This window comes from Melanerpes formicivorus, unplaced genomic scaffold (genome assembly GCF_026170545.1).
Source record: "Melanerpes formicivorus ecotype bairdi unplaced genomic scaffold, bMelFor1.0.p_v2 SCAF_4, whole genome shotgun sequence".
NCBI lineage: Eukaryota > Metazoa > Chordata > Aves > Piciformes > Picidae > Melanerpes > Melanerpes formicivorus.
Genome location: NW_027142356.1, coordinates 18,339,667 through 18,362,523, shown reverse-complemented (window position 1 = coordinate 18,362,523; position 22,857 = coordinate 18,339,667). Strand labels below are relative to the sequence as shown.

General features: G+C 37.9%; 1 long non-coding RNA gene across 1 annotated transcript in view; it reads left to right on the top strand.

The window, feature by feature from the left end:
* The window catches only part of LOC137461362 (uncharacterized), a 33,279-nt gene extending 11,775 nt beyond the window's left edge, over window positions 1-21,504 (top strand). Inside the window, exons 3-4 of the long non-coding RNA XR_010993347.1 lie at window positions 17,498-17,585; window positions 20,364-21,504. This is a non-coding gene — a long non-coding RNA (uncharacterized lncRNA). The remainder of the gene's footprint in view (window positions 1-17,497; window positions 17,586-20,363) is intronic.
* Window positions 21,505-22,857: the final 1,353 nt, after the last annotated feature.

The following is a 22,857-nucleotide window of genomic DNA, read 5'->3' as shown; positions in this document are numbered from 1 at the left end:
ATCCTGTCATTTGTATTTGTGGGATTATATTCTGTGTGTCAGAATTCACAGTTCTTCTCCAAATCCCAGTCTACGTTTGGCCTTAAATTTTGGGAATGGGATGTCTGTAGCCATTAGTCATAATGAACTACAGATGACTCTCTGGTTATTTCTAATCCAAGTGTTTCAGTAAGGCATTTGGATACATGGTATCTCAGTGTCTAGAACAGACAAGCCAAGGACAGAAGTGAGAGGCTCTCAGCTTCAGAGTAGGAAGTCCCAAAACTCTGAAATATTGTCTGTAATGTATCAATATTGATACCAGCATGTTAATTACCTAGGATGCGAATATGGCTCTTCAGGCTATGCTCCAGGAAAGTACAGCCAAGTCCCAGTCTAGGAACAGTGCATGTTTGTCAGTCTGAAAAGAGGCTAGGATTCAGGTCACAGAAGATGACATATACACACAGATGACAACATGTTCAGTGTTTAAACTCTGATTATGATCAAGAGCTACTCAGTACGTCAGTAGTGGAAAAAACCTAGCCTTTACTTCAGTGTAAACTGAGCTATCCCCTTGACTGTTTTGCCTAGAACTCTGTCTCTTACCAAAGGATTATAAACACAAGTACACAGCTCAAATGAGGTGTTTTAATCTTCCCTCTCCCAATGTAACCTCATGAAACAGAGGGGGGGAGGGGGTGGGGAGGTGGGAATGTCCATGGTACGGAACTACGGCAAGCTGGTTTGATGTCTCTGAATCAAGCTGCTATCAATAGTAATAAAACTGCAGACCCCATTGCTGCCCAGTCAGCATGTGTCATCTGTAGCCCTAGCCTGGAGGGTCTCAGTCTGAGCTGAGGAAGCAGCTTTATTTTCTTTCCTACACTCTGCTGAGACTGCCAAACCCAGTCCAGCAGTGAAGGTGCCTTTACGATTTCCACAATTTTCAACAAAAAAGAACAGGATTTATTATGCTCATTTGGACATTGCTGTCTTAAAAATATCCAGAAACAGTGAGACACATCCAGCCCTGGCATGAGTAAGCACAACCAGCACAAAAATTAAATACCAGCATCCTCTCTACAATTCAATATGCATCCATTCATCACTAGGCTTTGTCCTGTAGCCTGCTTGGAGCTCATAGGCTAGTGGTACAGTCCAAACCAGTTTTGATTAGTTGTTGATTTTTTTTTTCAACTCAGTTGCTGTGAGGCAATATGAATTAATTTACTGAAGTCTTAATGTTATACACATACTCTGGATAGACACCAGTTGTTAAATACTAAGGCCTTCTTAAAAATCATGAGATAAAATAGATTAAAAAAAACCCCACAAACACACACACAACAAAACCACAAAGCACAAATTGCCTACAAAGCTGATTTTTTTGTAAACCAAGCAGTCCTGATAATTTAATGCCCAGATTTTGTTTCTAATATTTTTCCATTATTTGAATCAGAATTGTATGAAGACCTATGAAATATGATAATGAGCAGCATCCTTTCTTGTCTCTGTAAAGAGAAATGCATTTTGTGCATGTGCATGAATTTATAGTTTTCTATGAATTTCCACAACCAACAACAACAACAAAAAAAAAAGAAGTTCCATTAGTTCAGTCATCCTTCTATAAGACCTGGATGTAAATATTTTCTTGGAATACTGGACTAATTAGAATTAGACCAAAATAATGTAAAAATGGAAACATTTGTTTTCTTACTTTACACTATTCATATAATTCATACCTTTGCTTTTCAGAAACAACAGCATGAATCTGAACTCAAAACTATTACTCCCCCTCACTCAAAAGGGGTTTGTCAGTAGTCAGTTGCCAATCTCAGAGTTGGCTTGTGCAATTTTTTCCAGGGACCAATGCATTTCATGACTAAATAACGATTAAGTGAAGTCCTTGAAATTTAAAGATCAGAAATGCACTTTTCATTAATTTTTTAATAAGCTGATATTTTGGTAATGGTTGTGCTACAAAGCATTGCAGGAATACATAATGAATGTCAAATACTAGGTGACATAATGCATACATAGAATCTATATGACCTAAACTCTGTTGATAATAGTGTTATGTTAGGGACAGCTCCACAAACGGTAGTCATCTTGTATTTATTTACTGGCCTCTCCACATTACTGTGGGGCACTCATATTGCCTCTGATTTCACAGCACAGAACATTTCTCATTCAGGAAGGACTACAGTCTCATTAAAAATTAATTTAGAAGCATATTTAAAATTTAAACATATTTATGAATTGGGGCTGTAATGATGCAAAACTCAGAGAAAAGTTTTGGGTTTGTTTTTTTACGATGTAAAAAAAATGGCTGAAAGTGAAGATCTCTGCTCCTACCTGTTCAGCTGTAAATATTTCAGGTGACACTATCAGTGAATCAGTGAATCTCTCACACTAAACAAATCAGTGTTTTGCTCTTGCTCCTGCTATGGTTGTCATGAACCATCTGTACCGTAAAGAATCATTTTTGGTCACTTTCTATTAAGACTTCACGATTAGCTGGCATTCTAAAAGTGATTTCTTTGGTATTAGTGTAAACAGGTGAGAAAACACCCTCTACCTCCTCCTCTTCTGTTTCTCACTGGGCTTTTATCTTTTTCTTTCCATTCAGAATGCTGAATGGAAATCAGAACATCAAATTAACCTGAAAAACTTCCAGTTCTTTGTCATCCTGTGAACAGAGGATGTTCAAGATTAGTTTTATTTAGTAAGAATGGCCCACAATGACATAAGGGGTTGGTTGTTCCATGTGATTTCATTTATGCTTAGCTTGAAAACAAGTTCTACTTTTGCATTTATATTACTTGACATATAGGACTTACATCTAGGACTATGTGACTTGCATAGCATTCAAAGCAGAATGAAAAATATACAGATCTTGACTAGCTGAAAACAATGGCAACATTTTAACTGGATACATATGTTTAACTGAAATGTATATATAACATGACAGCTTCAGGAATAACAGTGTCATATCTGAACTTTAGGTTTGCTTACACCAACAGTATAGTGCAAAGGGCTGAGGAGCAAGATCTCATATCCTGATAATGATTATACAAATTAAATGGTTTCTTGTAAGGAGCAGTCTTATACTGGAATACTCAATTTAGAACTATCTAAAAGAGCAAATAATATCTCAAAATCACAGGAAACAGAATAAAATTCAAATTCTAGCTTCACAGAATATTGGGAAAGAGGCACATGCTGACTTGCCACTGGACAACATATTCTAACAATTAGAGCAGAATCTTCTCTGTTTTAATCAATGGAAGGGTGAGCCTACACCATTGTGGCATATATTGGCTTAACTTGACAATAACATATTTTTAAAAGCTCTCTAAATATTTCCAAACAAGAAATATCACAAACTGAGGGGTTATTTCTCCTCAGTGTCTTCCTAAAACTATCTTAGTTTTTTCCTAAGCTAGAGAGAATCTATTCTGACCATAATGATCTCAGGTGACACAGTGCCAAATCCTTTCCCACTGTATCTGAGGTGACATGACAGTACATGACACAGTGAAGTAGAAGTTACCACCGTTGTGACCTTAGGAAACCGAAAAAGAAGGTTTGGATTTTATATAAGAGAATTTTTTTACTTCTAGTCTTCACTGTAAAAGTAGGAATACTTTGATCCAGCATTTTCATCTGAAGCTATCCAGAGAATAATAGGATGACAAAGTACTCTCTAGAACGTTTCCATAACTGCAATCGACAAAGATACAAAAACACACTTTGTGGATATTTTGATGTACAAGATTTCTATAACAGGATTTAAATGCATTGTAAATAGAAGTACTTATACCTTAATATTTGTATAAATTTATTTTCATTAGGAAAAGAAGAGACTAAGTTTAAAAAGATAAAGCTATAACTGTGTATTTTGATCTAATGTGGACCTTTTCCAAAATCAAGTCGTATTAGTTTAAAACTGGGCCCTTCAAATATTACCCACCTCATTGAGCCTACTGGGTTTAATGGTGTCATTTAAATAAGGTGACCATTTCAAGGTGAACAGTGCTTGAAGGACCAGGCCACACTCAGATAGATGCAATAAAGCTGGGGCATATAAACAGCAGTAAAGCCATGAATTAATTTTGTCTTCCTAATACACATCATTATAAAACCTTTTTACATTATGGGAAAAATTCCACTTTGTTTGTCAGTACAATTGAACCAGAAAATAAATTTAGAATAATTTTTCCTGACCTCATTCACACTGATTTTACACCAATGTAGCTTCATATGCTTTAATTGTATAACCTCTGTTTTGGTTCATTGCAGATACTCAGTCATAAACCCTTATTATCTCTCAAAACAAACTGATCATTATTTTCACAGCTTCCTGCAGCCAGAGCTTCTCAGATTTTCTCAGCATGTATCACATTTCTGTTTCTTAAGTTATAAATGTAAAGCAGTTGGGGGTCTAGCTGACTCATTGTCCAGATTTGCTTGGAGGAAGTAAAGAAGATTATAATGTTTTTCTGTTAGTTGATGGTAATATGATCTTTTAGTTTGTTAACTATATATAGAAGGATTTATCAGGCACCACTACTGAGAAGAGAAACACAAACTAAGGCCAAGACTCAAACAAGACAATCAAAGTTTAAGGAAACCCACCAAGCTCCTTTGCTGAACCAGAGCCATTGTGCTGCCAAGAGCTCCTCTGGGGCAGCTTGACGTCTTTTCTCAACACAGGCTTGGATCTTATGATACAGGCTTGGATTTTAAAGGCATGAGTGGACAATCTTGTCCCTGAAAACAGCAGTGTGCATACTTAATTTCAGTACAAGTAGTCCCACTGAATTACTGAATGTTTGGGAAGACATTGAAAACTTTTAATGTTTTAGAAGGTCAAAGGCTGGGTGATGCATCATGCAAGAAATCTAGTGGTTTATCCCCTAATTACACAATTTCAGCAGCATTTTATACCACGTGTGAAAACTGAATTATAAATTTAAAATTACAGAAGAACAGGGAGGCTAGAGTATTTGAGAAAATACTTGGAAACAAGTATATAAATATATCACTTGAAAAAAAATAATGAAGCTTTTGCATTATTTTAGCAAAATACAGCAATTAAATTTGGCATTTGTGTTGCACAAAAATCATGAGAAAGGCTACTTTTTTTTTCTTTCCCCCCTTTTTTTTTATTTTTAAACATTTGACCTATGAATTTCTTTCTTCCTAGTGATAGAGACTTTCTGGGGAAAAAAAATAATTATTTTGAACTTCTAGTAAGTTTCTATGTGAACAATTCTTCTAGAAGAATGCCTTCATCTATGCCAAACCATTTCTAGACTAAATGAATGTGAAAGACATCCATTCTGCAATTACAGATCTACCTTCCTCCCCTTTGTTTCAAGCTAAGTCTTCACTAAAAGGAGCTTTTCAGTCTCCTGTTTCAAAGGTTAAATTAGGATATTTGTCATCCTAAATTCCCTCTAAGTCACTAGGGAAAGATAAGCAATTCCACAAGGTAACCTGCTCATTAAGTGATTACTAAAGCAATCCAAAACAACACAGTTCTTATTGTGAGTACCTGCAGCCAGGTAGGATTAATCTAAACTAGACATCTTACAAGAGGGTCTATTATGAAATAATTATGCTAGAACATATCCATAAATTCCAGCTACCACCAAAAATTCATGTAAAGTCTTGCAGAAATAAATGTTCTTTTAACAGCTTCAGCACTTATTACTATGTAGCAGCACTATTTGAAGAGAAAAACTTGTAACAGAAATCTGCACTTTCTCCACCACAGCAATTCATTATTAGTTGGAACAGCTGCAGAGTAGATCTAAGCAGTGGAGGAAATGCATATGTAGAAAATAAGTGCTGAAGTGCAGCATACTGCACTCAGCTCTTGAAACATAACTGCAACCTTTTCTTAGTTCCATGTGCAGAAGAAATGGTGCGTAGTGTGGAAGAGAATCTAATAAACCTAACAAAGAAACAAGATTACTGTGTCTTAACCAAGATGTTAACAACTCCTTCAGCTGAGCACTTAATACGTAAGACTTAGTTTCCTAATGATGTATTTTTGTCAGCCAAAGGTAAGATGAGGAAATGCACGTGTTTAATCCTATTTTGGCTTCCTTGTTCCATCTCAGGGCAGCGTAAGTACAGCATTGCTTCTACAAGCTATATCCATGCCTTGGCAGTACAGCACATTGATACACAGTAGATATGAATATGTGTCTATAGCAGATATACCTGTAATAAAGGACGGTTAGGGAACAATTTCAGTACTATGCTCGAAAATCAAATCTGCTGCCCAGCTATTACTTTGCTCTCCAGCTTTTGTTTTTTCCAGAGCACTTCACTTAAAGATGTTTTGAAAAAGATTGTAGGGAATCATAAAACTGTTAGGGTTGGAAGGGACCTCAAGGATCGTCTAGTTTCAAACCCCCTGCCATGGGCAGGGACACCTCACACTAGATCAGGTTGCTCAGAGCCACATTCAGCCTGGCCTTGAAAATCTCCAGGAACGGGACTTCTACCACCTCCCTGGGCAACCTGATCCAGTGTCTCACCACCCTCATGGTGAAGAATTTCTTCCTAACATCCAATCTGAATCTACCCATTTATATTTTTGTTCCATTCCCCCTAGTCCTATCATTATCTGACACTCTAAAAAGTCCCTCACCAGCTTTCTTGTAGGCCCCCTTCAGATACTGGAAGGCCACAATAAGGTCTCCTCAGAGCCTTCTCTTCTCCAGACTGAATAGCCTCAACTGCCTCAGTCTGTCCTCATAGGAGAGGTGCTCCAACCCTCTGATCATCCTCGTGGCCCTTCCCTGGACACGTTCCAGCACATCCAGATCCCTTTTGTAATAAAGGCTCCAGAACTGGATGCAGTACTCCAGGTGGGGTCTCACCAGAGCAGAGGGGAAGAATCACCTCCCTTGACCTGCTGGCTATGCTTCTCTTGATGCAGCCCGGTATGTGATTGGAATGCCACAGTATGATTTAACATCACACTCACAAGTCACCATGGACAAAGGCTCAATATGAAGTTACTCAAATCTTAGATTCCAATAAGCTTTGGAACAGGAAGCCAAACTGGTGACAAGTCTAAGCATTCTCAAGCTTCTGAAAGGGATCTGTGTGAATGGTATAAACTAAAGGATAAATCATACACTTGTACAGACTAGGAAAGGGTACTAGAATAAACTGGAAAGGTAGTGGCTTTTGCAGAAGTTTTATCCTCTACCAATTCAATGTGAAGTATCTGATTCCAGCATTGAGTAGAAAGTCATTCTGAAGCTGAAATGAACCACATGGTTAGTCCCAGGAGCATGCTTTTAAACAAAGATAGGCTTTGCTAGCCAAACCAAGCAAAGCAGACAAATCAAGTCAAACTGACAACCCCTATGACAGTAACTTCTATGCTTTGAGATTTAATCATGCTGCATTTTGAAAGATCATTGATGAAACCTTTCAGATTTGGTTTGTTGTTTATTAGGGGATCTCTAATGGATAGCCTATAAAGTAGACTTGTTAAGTATAGTGTTTGATGACAACTCAGTTTAGAAGTGAAGGGTATAGAAAATTCACCCCAGAGCAAGTGGCAGTTTTTCCACAGGAAAAGCCTACTTTGTGTTAAGAGTCTGCATAGGTGTGATAGAGGTGTTCCTTGTCTGTGTGACATAGGCTGCCACAGAATGCCAGAAGAGTTAACAAGGAAGAGATCAAGCACTCAGGAGAGAGGCAGGCAAATATTAGTATGATAATGTCATCATTCTGGTAATTTCCTCACTTGGGAAAGATAATTTAATGATACATTCTGAGACATTATATTTGATGCTGACTTTGTTGCAATTTTTTATTTACAGATAAGATTGACAAAACAAGCTACTACTCCTATTAATTGAAGACACCTTTTTGCCCAACATAACCCATGCACAACATAAAATTTAGTATAACATTTACAATATAAACCAAATTTTTAGGAAATACTTCTGATTGATTTGGAAACAAGGTCTAAGAAAAATCCTTGCTAAATGTTCAAAACCTTAATGGAAGAGAGTAAAGTGTATCCAAGGAGTACTCCATTGTTATTTTTATATGGAAATATGTATTTCTGAATACATAAAATGCAGCACTGAGAAAACAACACAATATGACAAAAAGGAAAATTAAATGGGAGTAGAACAACTTAGGCTGCAGAACTGCCACCTCTGCTTACTGTCAAAAAAGAAACAAGTGAAACCCTATAACAATCATTCAGATTTATTTGTGAAAACAAATAAAGTAAATTCTCTAGCATTTCAACAGCAGTATCTAATTATGTATTCTATGCCTACTAGAAGACACACGATAAGAGATACAGAGATAAATACCTGTATGCTTTGCAAATCTATAGGCAAACATTTTACTTTTACCTTATTTCAGACAGGTAGGGGCCATGGAAGCAGGATGGGGAACTGTCTTTCCAGGTCTCTGGCATTGACAGCAGTGCAGTCTCCTGTGCCAAGCCTGTAGCACCCCACAGATCAGTCTTCTGCACACTGAAATAGTTTAGATCAACTTAATATATTCAGTTCTGTACAGCAGTGACACACCGTATGTCACCTAGGTTGAGACTGAACAGAGTGATACATAAGAAAATAGTCTGCGGTGCCTATCACCCTATCCTTCAGGATATATTGCAATCTTAACATGACTACTGTGCACAAGAAAAGCAAAGAAGAGGGGAACACACACTTATAATCTACTAGAAACTTAAGAAATACTGCTCAGAAAGTTGAAACTATTACTCTTAGATACTTTATGTATATTTTAATTTCCAGCTATTAATGACAAATAATTATTTATCCTTATGAGAAATCAGTGCAGAGAATATTCATTCCATTTGTTAGATTCAGTGTGGAAAAAAATTTAATTATTACTATTAGCACCATGTGGGCTATGAACAGTAAAATCTAGTTAACAGGAGCGTAGGACAGGTTAGAACACTGAAAAAAAAATATTTTTTTTTAGTGCTTACCTCTAAACTCAGACCTAGCAGTAACTTCAGTTTCATCAGCTCATGAGAACTACTATTAGGGAAAAAAAAGGGCCAAAGGCATAATCATCATACTTCAAATTGCTCAAACTCCTATTAGGGTATGGATATAGTGAACTGTACCTGAGAGAGTAAACTATTTTTTCATTATTCTCAGCCTGCAATTCTGGAGCTTTAATGATGATGATTACTGGGTATTTTTCAAGACTTTGTCTCAACACTCCCCTTCCCTTTCAGGCTTAATACTCTGCAAATTCTCTTTATTCTTCCTTTCTTGTCTGTCTGCAGTCACATTATTGTCACATCACTTCTGTCAGATAAGTGGGTTATTTAAGGAAAGCTGTTCCAGAGTGCATACTTTTTCTTTTGCTCAGATTTGTAATCCCAGTTTATTTAAATATATATATATATATATAAAAGATTAAATATACATAATTATTTTACATTAATTGCATAATTACATTAAATATACCTAATTCCCCATTCAGCAGCTTCAGTCTTTTGCAGCCAACTGATTTGCTTGTGGATTATATCAAGACATTCAAACAAATATGACTTCATAGCTTAAATGACTTTACGTGGATACTGCCAAACACATAAATATGACACATTGTTTCTGGCTTTAGACCTGTTCCTGTCACCTTTCTGGTTTATATGTTTTCTTTTAAACAATAAAGTTATGCTACTTTTTTAGTGTATTGGATGTTATTCATATTTGGTTACCCAGAATGACGAATATTGCTTCACTATCTCTCCATGAAGCTGTCTGTGTAGGTTTTGTAACAAAACCAAAAAAGGTCCAGGGAAAAATGATTTAGCCTCTGCAGCTTTTGGATCTTGGTCAGCCTTTGCCTGCAGAAGATTAAGGACAATGCATCTTGCTCTGAGTAAAATGGCAGAAAGGAAGAAATCTATCTCTTAGAAGCAGAATGTTATCTAAACTATGGATCAGCCTCAGACAAGAGATTGAATAGAGGTTTCAAGATGCAGTTTAGTAGGAATTTGATAGATTTCAAGTCACTGGGTGAGCAATTTATTTCCCACCAGCCAAAACAGTGTTACTGCCTAGTGACTGATGATGCCAAGGGAAAACAATGAACAGAGAAGTGATGCAAAGAAGCTCTGCCAGCATAATGAGGAGAAATGGTACTTCATCATCCTATCAGGGTTGCTGCTCTGTGAGCCATAAATCACTGTCATCTGCCTCACAGCCTGGGATAAGCACAGCACAATAAATTCATTAAAACAAAGCATTCAGGGTGTTGCATGTATTCTTGTGTGGTAACAGGTTTGTTTTCCTGACAGCTTTACAGAAATGCCTGTTTTGTTGAAGGGTATCCATGCAGATATAAACCAAGCTCTGTTCATGATGTACGTTAGTATCTAAGAAACAGTAAATGAGAAGCACATTTTGGTAGTGTAAATCAGTTTCAATACCATCTTGAACTAAACAGTGTTTCTTTTCTTGACTTTATGCCAGACTCACAAGACAGGCGCATCTCTCATTTCCTTTTGAATAATATAGAGCAAGTTAATATTGGTTTATGATTTGCTACCATCTGAAACTATCAAAGTAAGTTTAACCAGAAAGTAACTTCACTTATCACAATCAGGATATTATTAAAAACAAAACTGTATAAAGGGCTACAATGTTTGGTGTTAGGAAAGAATTGTGCTCTGGTGGGATTCATATCACTTCATTACTTTTTCCATATGGATCTCTACACCTACTAAAAATCAGATTCCTTCATCAGTGGTGAATATGAATGCCTCTTCTTCTAGGACAACTGTGTAGCATTTGTCTTTATCTAAGGCCACAAGTATTAGGGGACAGGACTTGTAAACTCATAGTCTGACACAGGCAAAATTTCTATGGATTTCAGAACTATGTAATTGATAGATTGGATTTATCAGGAAAAACAATTCACAAGATGCAAATATTTAGAGTACAAAATAAAACAAAGTTGAAGACTTCTAATTTTAGCAACAACCTTTTGACCAAACCTACCTTCATGTTAGTCTGATCTTTTCAGATACTCAGCTACACAATTGTCACAAATCTGATCAGAAAAAATTCCTTTAATAACAGAATGCATGTCTTGAATGTTTGCTTCTCCATCCACTCCTTTCAAAAATTACCATTTGTCTATTGCTTAGTTTTTCTAAATCTTTCTAAAGTGTAAATACAGCATAAGATTAAAGAATGAAAAGAGTGGGTTAATTTAAAATATTTCCTTCATCTTCTTTATGCAATAAGCCATTTTATATGGTCTTTGACATCTTTTCCTCCTAAGAGCTCTTAAAATCCAAAAAGTCGTATTTTTGTTGTTATTCTTATATTTGTAGAATCTGCATGTTTCAAATGTAATAGATCAAAATTGCTGGTTTTCCCCTCTGTTATGATCATAAGAAGGTTATTAATATTCAATAGGCAGAACAATTAATAAAAATATTGATAATTTTATTAATTAAAAAAACCTCTTGGAAAATATCTATAAAATCTAGTTACTGGTTTGAAATATTCAGCTGTGGAACAGATACCTCACCAGCAGGAACATGTAATAATTTAAACAATATGAGCAAAAATCCAGAAATAGCAAACAGCAATTTTAACTGTGAAGGAAAAAGAGAACATTGGCAACATGCCAGAGATTGCCCACAAAGGGGGGGGGGGGGGGAGGGGGGCGGGCAGGGGGACGAGGGGAAAATCTCTAGGGCAACAGACCTTTAACAGATGCTTATAAAAAAATCAGATTTTGTAATTACTCATCAATCGTGGTACCATGTGGCACGAGTGGGAATTCAAACAAAACCAAAATGGCATCAACCATGTGAAAGCTGCAGGAGCACAGTTTCACTTTCTGTTGGCATCTGCAGCTTGTCGCTAAGGCACATACAGGGTTTATCTCCAAAGGCTTTGCACCTGAAAGCTTTGTAGAAAAGAGGCTGCTGCCGAGGCTTGCAGGGCTTGTTGGCTTTGTAGCTTTGCCTGTTTGGATGAGGTTCTTCAGCTGCAGTCTTCACAGTCGTGCTTGTTGCTTCTTCTAATAAAACAAAACTCTCTTGGGGACTCTCAGCTCATAGTTTAGTTTCATAGTTTCATAGTTTCATTCAGGGTTGGAAGGGACCACAAGGATCATCTAGTTCCAACCCCCCTGCCATGGGCAGGGACACCCCACACTAGATCAGGCTGGACAGAGCCTCATCCAGCCTGCTCTTAAACACCCCCAGGGACGGGGCCTCGACCACCTCCCTGGACAACCCATTCCAGGGTTTCACCACTCTCATGGTGAAGAACCTCTTCCTCACATCCAGCCTGAATCTCCCCACCTCCAGCTTCATTCCATTCCCCCTAGTCCTATCCCTACCTGAGATCCTGAGAAGTCCTTCCCCAGCCTTCCTGTAGGCCCCCTTCAGATACTGGAAGGCCACAATTAGGTCTCCTCGGAGCCTTCTCTTCTGCAGACTGTACAGCCCCAACTCCTTCAGTCTGTCCTCATAGGAGAGGTGCTCCAGCCCTCTGATCATCCTCGTGGCCCTTCTCTGGACACGTTCCAGCACCTCCACATCCCTCTTGTAATAGGGGCTCCAGAACTGGACACAGTACTCCAGGTGGGGTCTCACCAGGGCTGAGTAGAGGGGGAGGATCACCTCCCTCGACCTGCTAGCCACACTTCTCCTGATGCAGCCCAGGATCTGATTGGCTTTGCGGGCTGCAAGTGCACACTGAGAGCTCATGTTGAGCTTTTTGTCCACCAGCACCCCCAAGTCTCTCTCCTCAGGGCTACCCTCCAGCCAGTCACTGCCCAGCCTGGATTTGTGCCTGGGATTGCCTCGACCCAGATGCAGGACCCTGCACTTGCTCTTATTGAACTTCATGAGGTTGGCCTGTGCCCACCTCTCCAGCCTGTCAAGGTCCCTCTGGATGGCCTCCCTTCCCTCCAGCATGTCTGCTGCACCACACAGCTTGGTGTCATCAGCAAACTTGCTGAGGGTGCACTCAATGCCACTGTCCATGTCCCCCACAAAGATGTTGAATAAGACAGGTCCCAGGACTGATCCCTGAGGGACTCCACTTGTCACTGGCCTCCACTGGGACATGGAGCCATTGACAGCCACTCTTTGGGTGCGGCCATCAAGCCAGTTCCTTATCCATGGGGTTCCTTATCCTCATGGGGTTTGTCTCTTGGCCCAGCAAGACATGTCCATTCTGCTCCTGGGCTTTACAATGCTATACAGCGAGGGATCTTGCAGTCTTGTCCGGGTAAACTGAAGAACAGCTCGGATTCCAAGCAAGGCTTGTGTCTTCTCCTAGAGCTTGGACAATTGCAAGGAAAGGCACTGGCTCTTTGGGCTGATATTTATAGATTTCCTGAGGTAACGCTGGCCACTGACAACAAAGATTAAGAGACAAAAAGAAACTGACACTTCAACCTATAGAATGAGTTTTCTCCAAACGTGGCCAAAGGCACACACACCTGGCCCACTTGGACTCCAGGACATGTTCAGACAAGCCTGGGCAGCGTGAGCATTTTCATGAAAAACCAGACCTGCTGGCTCCTGCCCCATTGTCTGATTCAGAGCATGTTTGAGGCTTTTTGTCCCTTCAGGACACTTTCACTCTTGTAGCTCTAGAGAATATCAGTAACAAATACTATTTTTTTTTTCCTGGTTTGTGTCTTGCAAATCTTCCTTTAACGAATACATAAACTTTTGCATATTTTAATTCACTTAGCACTTTAACACAGACAAATGGACTCACCATTTGTTAATCATTATAAAAGACTCCTATTGAATGTACATTATGCCAACATTATCACTACATGAAGGAAGAAAACCAAATCATTGATCTCATACTTGTACTGAACAGAATTTTAGAAGTAGAGTTCCTTTATTTCTCCTAGTTTATTTCATGCATTCAGAATCCAGTCTGTAGGCAATTTCTTTACATTATAGTATGACTCATGTTTATCTGTCAAGTAAACATAAAATTAACAGAATAGAATAGAATAGAATAGAATAGAATAGAATAGAATAGAATAGAATAGAATAGAATAGAATAGAATAGACCAGACCAGGTTGGAAGAGACCTTCAAGATCATCGTGTCCAACCTATCATCCAACACCACCTAATGCAACCAAGCACGCTATCAAGTCTCCTCCTGAACATCTCCAGCAACGGCGACTCCACCACCTCCCCGGGCAGCCCATTCCAATGGGCAATCACTCTCTCTGTGTAAAACTTAAATTTCTCAAGCAATTTCTCCCACCATGGTTTAATATACATACTGTATGCATAATTTTTAATGCCATAAGTCAGGAAATAATTAAATATTACTGTAAGGACATTTAGTTTTCTTATGCAATGGATTTATTGTGTGTATCTGATTTAGTCTGAAAGAGAAAACATAGGAAACTCAGTGTGCAGTCTCATAAATCATTAGCATTGACTAATAAAAGTCAGCATTTTCCTCAGCCGTGAAGCACTCATAGAAACATTTCAATTCAAACATAAAATTATGGCAATTCTATGAGTGCTTTCATAACAAAAGGCATAACTAAATTGCTTATAATAATGGAATTGAGAGAAAGTTGAAAATAGATTGTAAAAAAAAACCCCTCTTGTAACCCCAAAGCAATTGGAAAACATATTATTCCATGATGCTTTTGTACCAATATTATCATCTTATACAATGGACATCCCTGCGGAGTCCTAAAAACCTCTGCTGACCCACACTGCAACATGCAGTAATGTGGGCTTCAAGAGCATACAAAACAAATACTGATTTTTCAGATAAACTGTGACGAATCACCCAAAGTTTTAAGAAGATTAGATAGAAAAGATTCAATCTCTCATAAGCCATGAATTTTGTACTGTGTTCTTGTCTTTTGGGTAGCTATTGCTGTATTTAGTTAGTTCAACTTTATTCTGCTCTCACTGTTTTAATTGACATGGGAATGACATTTCTAATAAACTGTTAGATCTTGGCTTCAGATTACCTGTGTTCCAAGGAGACTTTTGAAGTTCTGTTATGGGCATACGTTCAGAAAATCTCTAAACATCGTGTACTAGAGGCTTCAGAGCCTAGCATGGAGCCATTTACACAGTGGAGGCTGCAGGACAACAGTTGCATTATACTACTCAAGCACTTAAGTAAAACACTCTTTCTCAGAGAGAGTGAAGGGCACCAAAATGTATGTACTCAGTAAACACACTTCCCCCAGTGAACCCACCATCATGGATTGAGTTGAACCTGCTGCTGTTATTCACACCATGCTGCAGTATTGCCAGCTGCAAAAATGAAAGTGTTAACTGGAGCAAAGCATTATAGGGCTTAAAGTTCAGATCGCAACATGGGAGGCTTCCTGTTCTGGTTGCTGCTTCTGGGTTCCAGGTTATTGGGTGTTTGTCGTTTCTGCTGGAATGGCAGTGGGACAAGGAGGGATGGGGGAGGGAGCAGGTTTCTGAATTGGGCTTTTGACGAGTTTGTTTCTGCTTGCTGCTGCTTTGCACTGTACTTTTTCTGTAAATAGGCTAAGGTAATTGTGCATTTTGTACTGTTTATCTGATTTTGCCCAGTAAACCTCACTTCCCCCCCCCCCCCCCGCCTCAATCCTGAGTTTTTGAGTGATACTTTTCCCTCACTTTGCCATTGGGAAAATAGTCAGGTTAACTCACTGGTTCAGTTTGACCCATTTTGTCCTGATTCAAACCATCACAACCCCCTGCGAATATTTAGCAGTGATCATTTGAAGATGTAGTTCACAAGTGCAATTATGTCAAAACTGGTTAAAATCCTAACATTTATAGCAGATGTCTGTTGTACATAGAGCATCGAAGGATATTCTACAGCCTAGCAGAACAGAGAAGAATCAACTTACCTTCTTTCAAAGAAAACTGAAGTAATTTCATAAAGGAAAATGCCTGTATGAATTTGTGATGAGTCACTACCTAAAGCTGTGCTCAAAACTACTTTGTTGGTAAATGGGTTTTGGGCTCATTGTTTTTCTGTCCTACTTTTGTAACAGGGAAAGTACACAGGGGAAAAAAATCTTAGGTACCACCCCCATTTTATTAAGAAGCTTACATAAATATTGAAATAGCTCATTCAATCCAATAGGTCTGTATCAGAATATAACTACTCATATATTTATTATGTAGATATATTTATATTAATGTATGCAATAATACATTAAATAAAATATAGTATTAATTTTTATTTTATTTCTCTATTATGCCTTGTAATTTATTTTTACTTAAGTAATTAAATAGCTCACTAAAACCAAGGGGTCTGTATCACAGTATAGCAGTTGTGAACAGAAATACTTATTAATGGCAAGGGGATTGTGACCATTTGAGGCTGTGCCTTTAAGAAAGGGACAGTGCTGGGACACTCTGGCTGAATATTTTGTAAACAAAAGACAGGTCTAAACGAATTTCATTGGTGGATTGGTAGAATGCAGTTTTAAGTTTTAGTGCAGCTGGAATTTTTTCTCAGTTCATTCATTCCTTTCCCTCTCCCTTCCAGCTTGCCTGCTTCTGGGCTCCTAGCCAGAGTGACCTTGGATAAAGATAAGCACTAATCCTGCATGGGGCCTACTAACTTCCTTAATAACTGCCTTTTTCTCTCTTTCTAACCCTTTTTGGGAAAAAAGGGAGGTAGGGGGAGAGAATGGGGTACGGGGGGGGGGGGGGGGGGAACCCTCCTCTGTCTGGAGGAGGGAACTTCATTCCTGTATTTTCTTTTTTTTTTCCTTGCTGTATATTTCTGTACATATATTGTAAATACTGTATATATTGTGTATATCTAACCTGCCTTTCCACATTGCTTGTAAAATATAGCATTCCTTCTGCTTCTCCGACTGAGTTAGCTGTGGGGTTTTTTTTCCTCTTTGTGGGGGAGAGCAAGTTGGCCTTCTCTCTCAACCCACTACAGGGATGTCTGCTTATTGAGGTATCATTAGAAAAATCATATGCTTTTATAAAAAATACATGAGAGTAGAGAGCCTGTTTCAAATACCTTAAAATTGGATAGGCTCTTTTTTGCCTACATGTGAGGAATCTAAACCAGCTAGCAATCTAATTGGCTTTTAAATTATTGTAAGTATGAAGCGAGAGCAATCCTCTTGCTCTTCATAAAAAATAAACCAAACCCAACACAACTGGCAGGCTCCTGTTACATTGTCTGGACTATGGGAGAATTGTTACTCTTCTCAGCTGGAAAGTAAGTGGAATAAAAGATGATATCTCATTGTTCTGCTAGATCTGATACTCTGTATGATCCGAGGTTTTTTTCAGAAAGAATTATCCACATACTCTTTTGTTTTGTTAATAAAAATCAGTATGAAATAAACTGTTTTCTGACTCTTCTCACTATGGATGAGTTCATTCATAAAAATTATATTTAATTTCCTCTTGAATAGCTTTCTTCCCAGTTTTATTTCTGGCCCTATTAAGAAAGGGTTTTTCATTCTTTCTATTATCAGGCATAAAAGAAAGAAAGAGCAAGCTAAACAAACCATTTGGATCTGGGTTGACCTCCTTACCACACAGAGGACACAGAATTAATTTAATGTAAGTACCTTTGTGCTACCCACAAAACAGCCACCTCTCCCCATCTATCACAGACCTAAATTCCATCTACTTACAAGCTTTATAATCTGTTCAATGATCCAAATCTTCCATTTCATTTTTTCAGAGGAAAAAATGAAATGTATAGACCTATCAGGAATCAGAACATTTTCACAAGTTTAAAGAGCACTCATTTAACACATTTGAAGGAAACAGAGAAATTTGACTGTAGAGAACCCACAGCACATTGTTTCCTCCATGTTATTCCAGCTTCCATAAGCTTTATTTCCATTTTGTGAATGTTTCTAACCTCACTTTTGTTCAAAGCATCTTGACTGTTTTTTTCCCAAGTAACAACAGGAATACTGTAACAATAGACATGTCTTTGCCCTCAGTGTTTTCTTATTTCAAGCACTTTCTTGTTGAGTTCTGTCTCTGTAAAAACCGATATAAAATCAGTATTTTGAGAATGGATTTCTAATTCCATCAGACAGAAAACATCAAGGTTCAAGCTAGGGTTAGGTCAGAAACTGGCATTTTGTGGTCTTTCTTACTTGTAATTTGGATATATTTAGGTATAGGACTGAAGTTAATGGGGCTTACAGAATTATGAATCAATACTCATTACAGTGAAAATTAATTACCTATGAACTAACCCATGGTAGGATACAAACTGGAAGGTGAGAGTTTATACAACAAGGGGGAAAAATTGCTTTTAAAAACAACTTTAAAAACATTTTAAAATAAATTAATACAATTTGGAATCCCATTGAACTGTGGAGATTATTTTGAATTAATCTTTTTTAATCCACTTTTTAAAATCCTTCCAAATGTAATCCTTGGTTGAGATAAAATCCCAACTCCCCTTAATTTTTTCAGTTGTTTGTTTTTCTGGTAAAACAGGCTAGTCTATTTTAGCTCATATGAACTGCTATTAGAGTCACTGAGTAATGATATTTCTTATGTGGTAGGGGCTTAGTAAATTCCCATCATCCATGGTTTATCCAAAGGGATTAACCATTTATAATCACATCCAGGTGGATTAATCATGCCCTGGATAGGAAGACTCAGAACTGTCTCAATGCAAAGCTGGTTCAGACTGGTGGGCTTCTGAGGGAAGGTATGGTAAAAAAAAAAGGACTCGTTTCCAGGTGACCTCACATGTAGATAAAGGTTAACCACTTCTGAACCATAGCAAATCAAACCCAAAGTTAGTTGTATTCACTGAAAATTTGTTACCTTGAGCTCCATGAAATTAAAGCATCAAAAATTCTTATGCAGAGCCAAGTGGGGAATGCAGTTAACTTGGGTTCTGTTGCATTGGAGTCCCAAATCAGATGCTTCTGCAATCTGTTTCACTGTGGTCTTAGTCCAGAACAACTGTGCATAAAGGACAGAAGCCAACTCAGTTCTTACACTTACTAGCACATTTGAGAATCTCCCCAGAATTTTAAGCTTCTTTGGAGTTATCAGTGATTTCTAACACTAAATAGAAAGCAACATCATCAGCCAATATGAAGTATTTTGTTACCTATATTGTCCAGCCTTTTGTAATAAGTGAAATGTATATAAAGTACATAGCTTTGAAGGCATTCTTGTTTATGAAAGAAAGCAAATAAATGTAGACTTTGGAAACCAAGTTACCCCCTTATGAAGTTTCACCAATGATTCTGAAATGATTTATATATTCAGACATAAAAGTGCTCTCACTAGCTGTAATTGCAAATTTTACACTAGTCTAATTAAAAGGAACATCCATTATATATACTGCCTTGTTTGCAGTGAACAAGCATAAATCTGTGTAAGAGAAAGCACACAGTTCATTTCCTCTCCCCACCTGCTGACTTTTCTGCCAACAGCTTGATAAAAGGGCAGTCTCACAGGGCAGATAAATGATTTGTCTTCTTATTTCTGCTCCTTTGGACTAGATTGACATTGTCTCAAAGGTCCCTGCAGTTCTCCAAACAATACTGGTATCCATACTAATAAGAATGGCACTGATACAATACATGGATACATGTGCCTGATCGTTGTGATGCTCTAGACTGTATCTGGCATAATCTGTTAGTTACAAATTATTCTCTCTAGAGGAAAGATCAAGAAAGAGCTGGCTACTGAGGTCTTAATTGCTCTCACCTCTGGTAAGAAAGACATCCTTACTTCTCTTGGGACAGAAGCTTTTAGCTGGTGCTTTATTTGGCATTCCACATACCTGCACACTGATGGAAAGTGGTGACATGGCTGCTTACAGACAGATGCACAGATATGCTGTTTAGCAGTGCTTCTGATTAGCTTCAGCCCTGTCAGCTCTGGCTCTGAAGTTGTGAGAAAGCATTTGAGTGACCAGTGCCCTTAATGAGCCCTGATGAATTGTGCAGTATACGAAATGGGACACTTACTTCCAGACTGGAGAAGGCATGGGTCCACACATCTGGGATTCCAGGAAAAGACAGTGACTCTGCCAGTTTACAATGCATAGAAAAACACTTTTACCTCTATCTACTTTGCACCAAATTACTTCCAGAGTGAAAGTAACTGCAGTAGTCCTATGTGTTAACAAAAGCCAAGACAGAATTCTGCCTCTGATTCTTCAAGCAACCTCAATACTAGAAAATAAAAAGCATGATACCACAGTCAGGCACAAGACTCAGAATGAAATAATTGTTTCTGATTTACAAATGAGCACCAGTTCTCATCCCATCCAAGTAACAGGAGGATAAAGTCACCAGGACCACAAATGGAAAATAAATTATGTGTCTTAATTCTTTTTTTTTTTTTTAGATTCCCTGAGAGGAGGCTGCAAATTAAAGCAAAGAGATTAAATGTGTGTGTGCAATATATTGCAATAAATATAAATGTCTTCTGATAAACAAGAACCTGACACCCAACATCAACCACTAGATGTTCCCAAGGAAATTCATGGGGCTACTGGGTGTCAGCTGGGGCTGGACCTATGGTGGCATTTTCTGCATCATGTTAGATGCTTTAACTGGATTGGCAGTGCAAGAAAATTAAGTACCTCAACAAGGACCCTCCAGAAAACAACTGACTGAAAAGTAGATGCACTACATTAATTAGGAACTAAAGGCAGAATGAGGCTAATTAATGGATGTCTCCAACACCCTTCCTTTTTCAGCTATTCAATGGCATGCAGGTGTCAAGAAACAAAGAAACTGACATTAAGTGCATGGTGGACTTGGTAGTCAATAGAATATAGGATCCCCTGATGCAGATCTCTCTCTTTTAAGTTAAACAGAGCATGGCAATTTGTATTTCTCACAGTCTGTGTAAAGGCTCTGAATGTTGCAGTGAGAGTCATAGAACAGACTAGGCTGGTAGGGACCCCTTAAAGTCATGTAGTCCACACTTCTGCTTAGTAGGACTAAACTCAAAGGTTGTTCAGGACTTTAGCCACTCATTCTGAAAACCTCTAGTGATGGAAATTTTACAGCTTCTCTGGGAAAGCTGTCCCAGTGCTTAACCCTTGTCATTATAAAGTATTTTTTCTTATGTCTAATCTCAATTTCCTTTGTTAAATCATGCAAAACCTGCAACTATTACATTTTATTCTTTTGTTCTTCACCTCCAAGGCATGGGAAAAAAAACCAAAACCAAACATCTTTTCTGTTTAGGCAAGCATGGATCTGATCTGGTCATCTTCATAATCAGCCTAACCATTAAGCTAAAGCCAATCCTAGGGTGTGTTTCTGTTTCTCCTATTCATATGAAATATGCTTGCCACTGCACAGAAAGCAGCTACAAAAAAATTGTAGCTTTCCCACTTCAGTACCTTCATCCTGATATAGCATAGCAGAGCTGTCATTTTATGTGGATAAAAGAAACTATAAGGAATACCACACACCACAGCTAAAATCAAGTCAAGGGCAGGGAATCTTAGTGGTGATTTCAAACTGTGAGAGCTCAGTACACAAAAAAGTATGTCAATACATTTTATAAAAAGCAAAATTAAATAAATTAATTTTGAAGTTACAATCAATGAAATGTCATTCTCTTTTCTTCCATTTGGAAGTAAGATTGTCCTTGACCTTTGGAGACACTTGAAATTCACTGCGAACAAACACTCAGGCGCTGCAGATTCTACAAAGCTGAACAAGAATAAAGCTAGTTTACTACAATAAATCAAATTTAATATGTGTTCCTCAAGGCCTTTTGGTGCCACTTGCCACATATTTATAGACACCTTACATTTTTAAAGTTATAAACAAATTATTCCTTTCTTAAAAAAAAAATAAATATAAAATTACAGTGCAAATAAAACCCCAAGTTTCTTAGCTGCAGATGAAATTCACAACTCAAGAACCAGTTAAAAAATTGCCTTTGGCTTCTTGCAAACTTAAGACCAGGTTCCACTATAGAAAATTCAAATGGTAGTGGTTTTCAGTGGTGACTGAGAAGCAGTTGACTAACACAAACAAGGGTGAATAATATAGAGTAAGTTTTTCAAAGCACATGTTTATCTAACTGAAGAATTGAGAGACTGGCTTATATTCTTATTTGCTCTGGATTCCACCTACACATTTTTTGCAAGGTGAGTTATCACACAAGAGTTCTGCAATCACCAACGTTTGATGATAAAATTATTAAAAAGTTTACACTCAGGAAAGGACTTTTTCTCAACGCAGACAGAAATGGAGTGGTGTTTTTTGTGGAATTTGGAGGGAGGACATGCCTGGTGTTTTGTTTTCCTTTTGTAGTTGACATATGGTCCAGTACCCAAAAAAACACCTGTGATGTGCCTACTTTTGAAGGGCTTCTGGAAAACAAAGAACAACTACCTTTCATTCTCTCTCCCTGTAGCTTTTAATCTTTTCTGTAGAACATTATAGGAAAATAGCTATTGATGACACCCTTGTTCTTAATCAAACACCTACTGTTTGTGATGGTGGAAAATGGTCTTCTCCTGTCTGAAAATAAATTGGTAGCAATAAGATTCATCTGGATCCTCACACAGAAAATGCTGCATATTAAGAAGAGATCTGACTATATCTTTAGCTCCAATTTAATACCAGAACTTTCATTTTTCATGCAAGACTCTGTAAACTATACAATAAAATAAAGTAGAAAACAAAAAGTAAAATAAAATACATAATAAGCATAAGGTGGTACTCCAAGGTAGTCCAAAAATGTTACCTCTGCTCTTGCAGTACTTCAGCACTGAGGTTTTTAAACTCTGGGATCCATCAAATTCAGACAAGAACATTAACTAGCAGATAATGGATATGGAGTAAAATACATTGAAGCAGATGTTCTTATT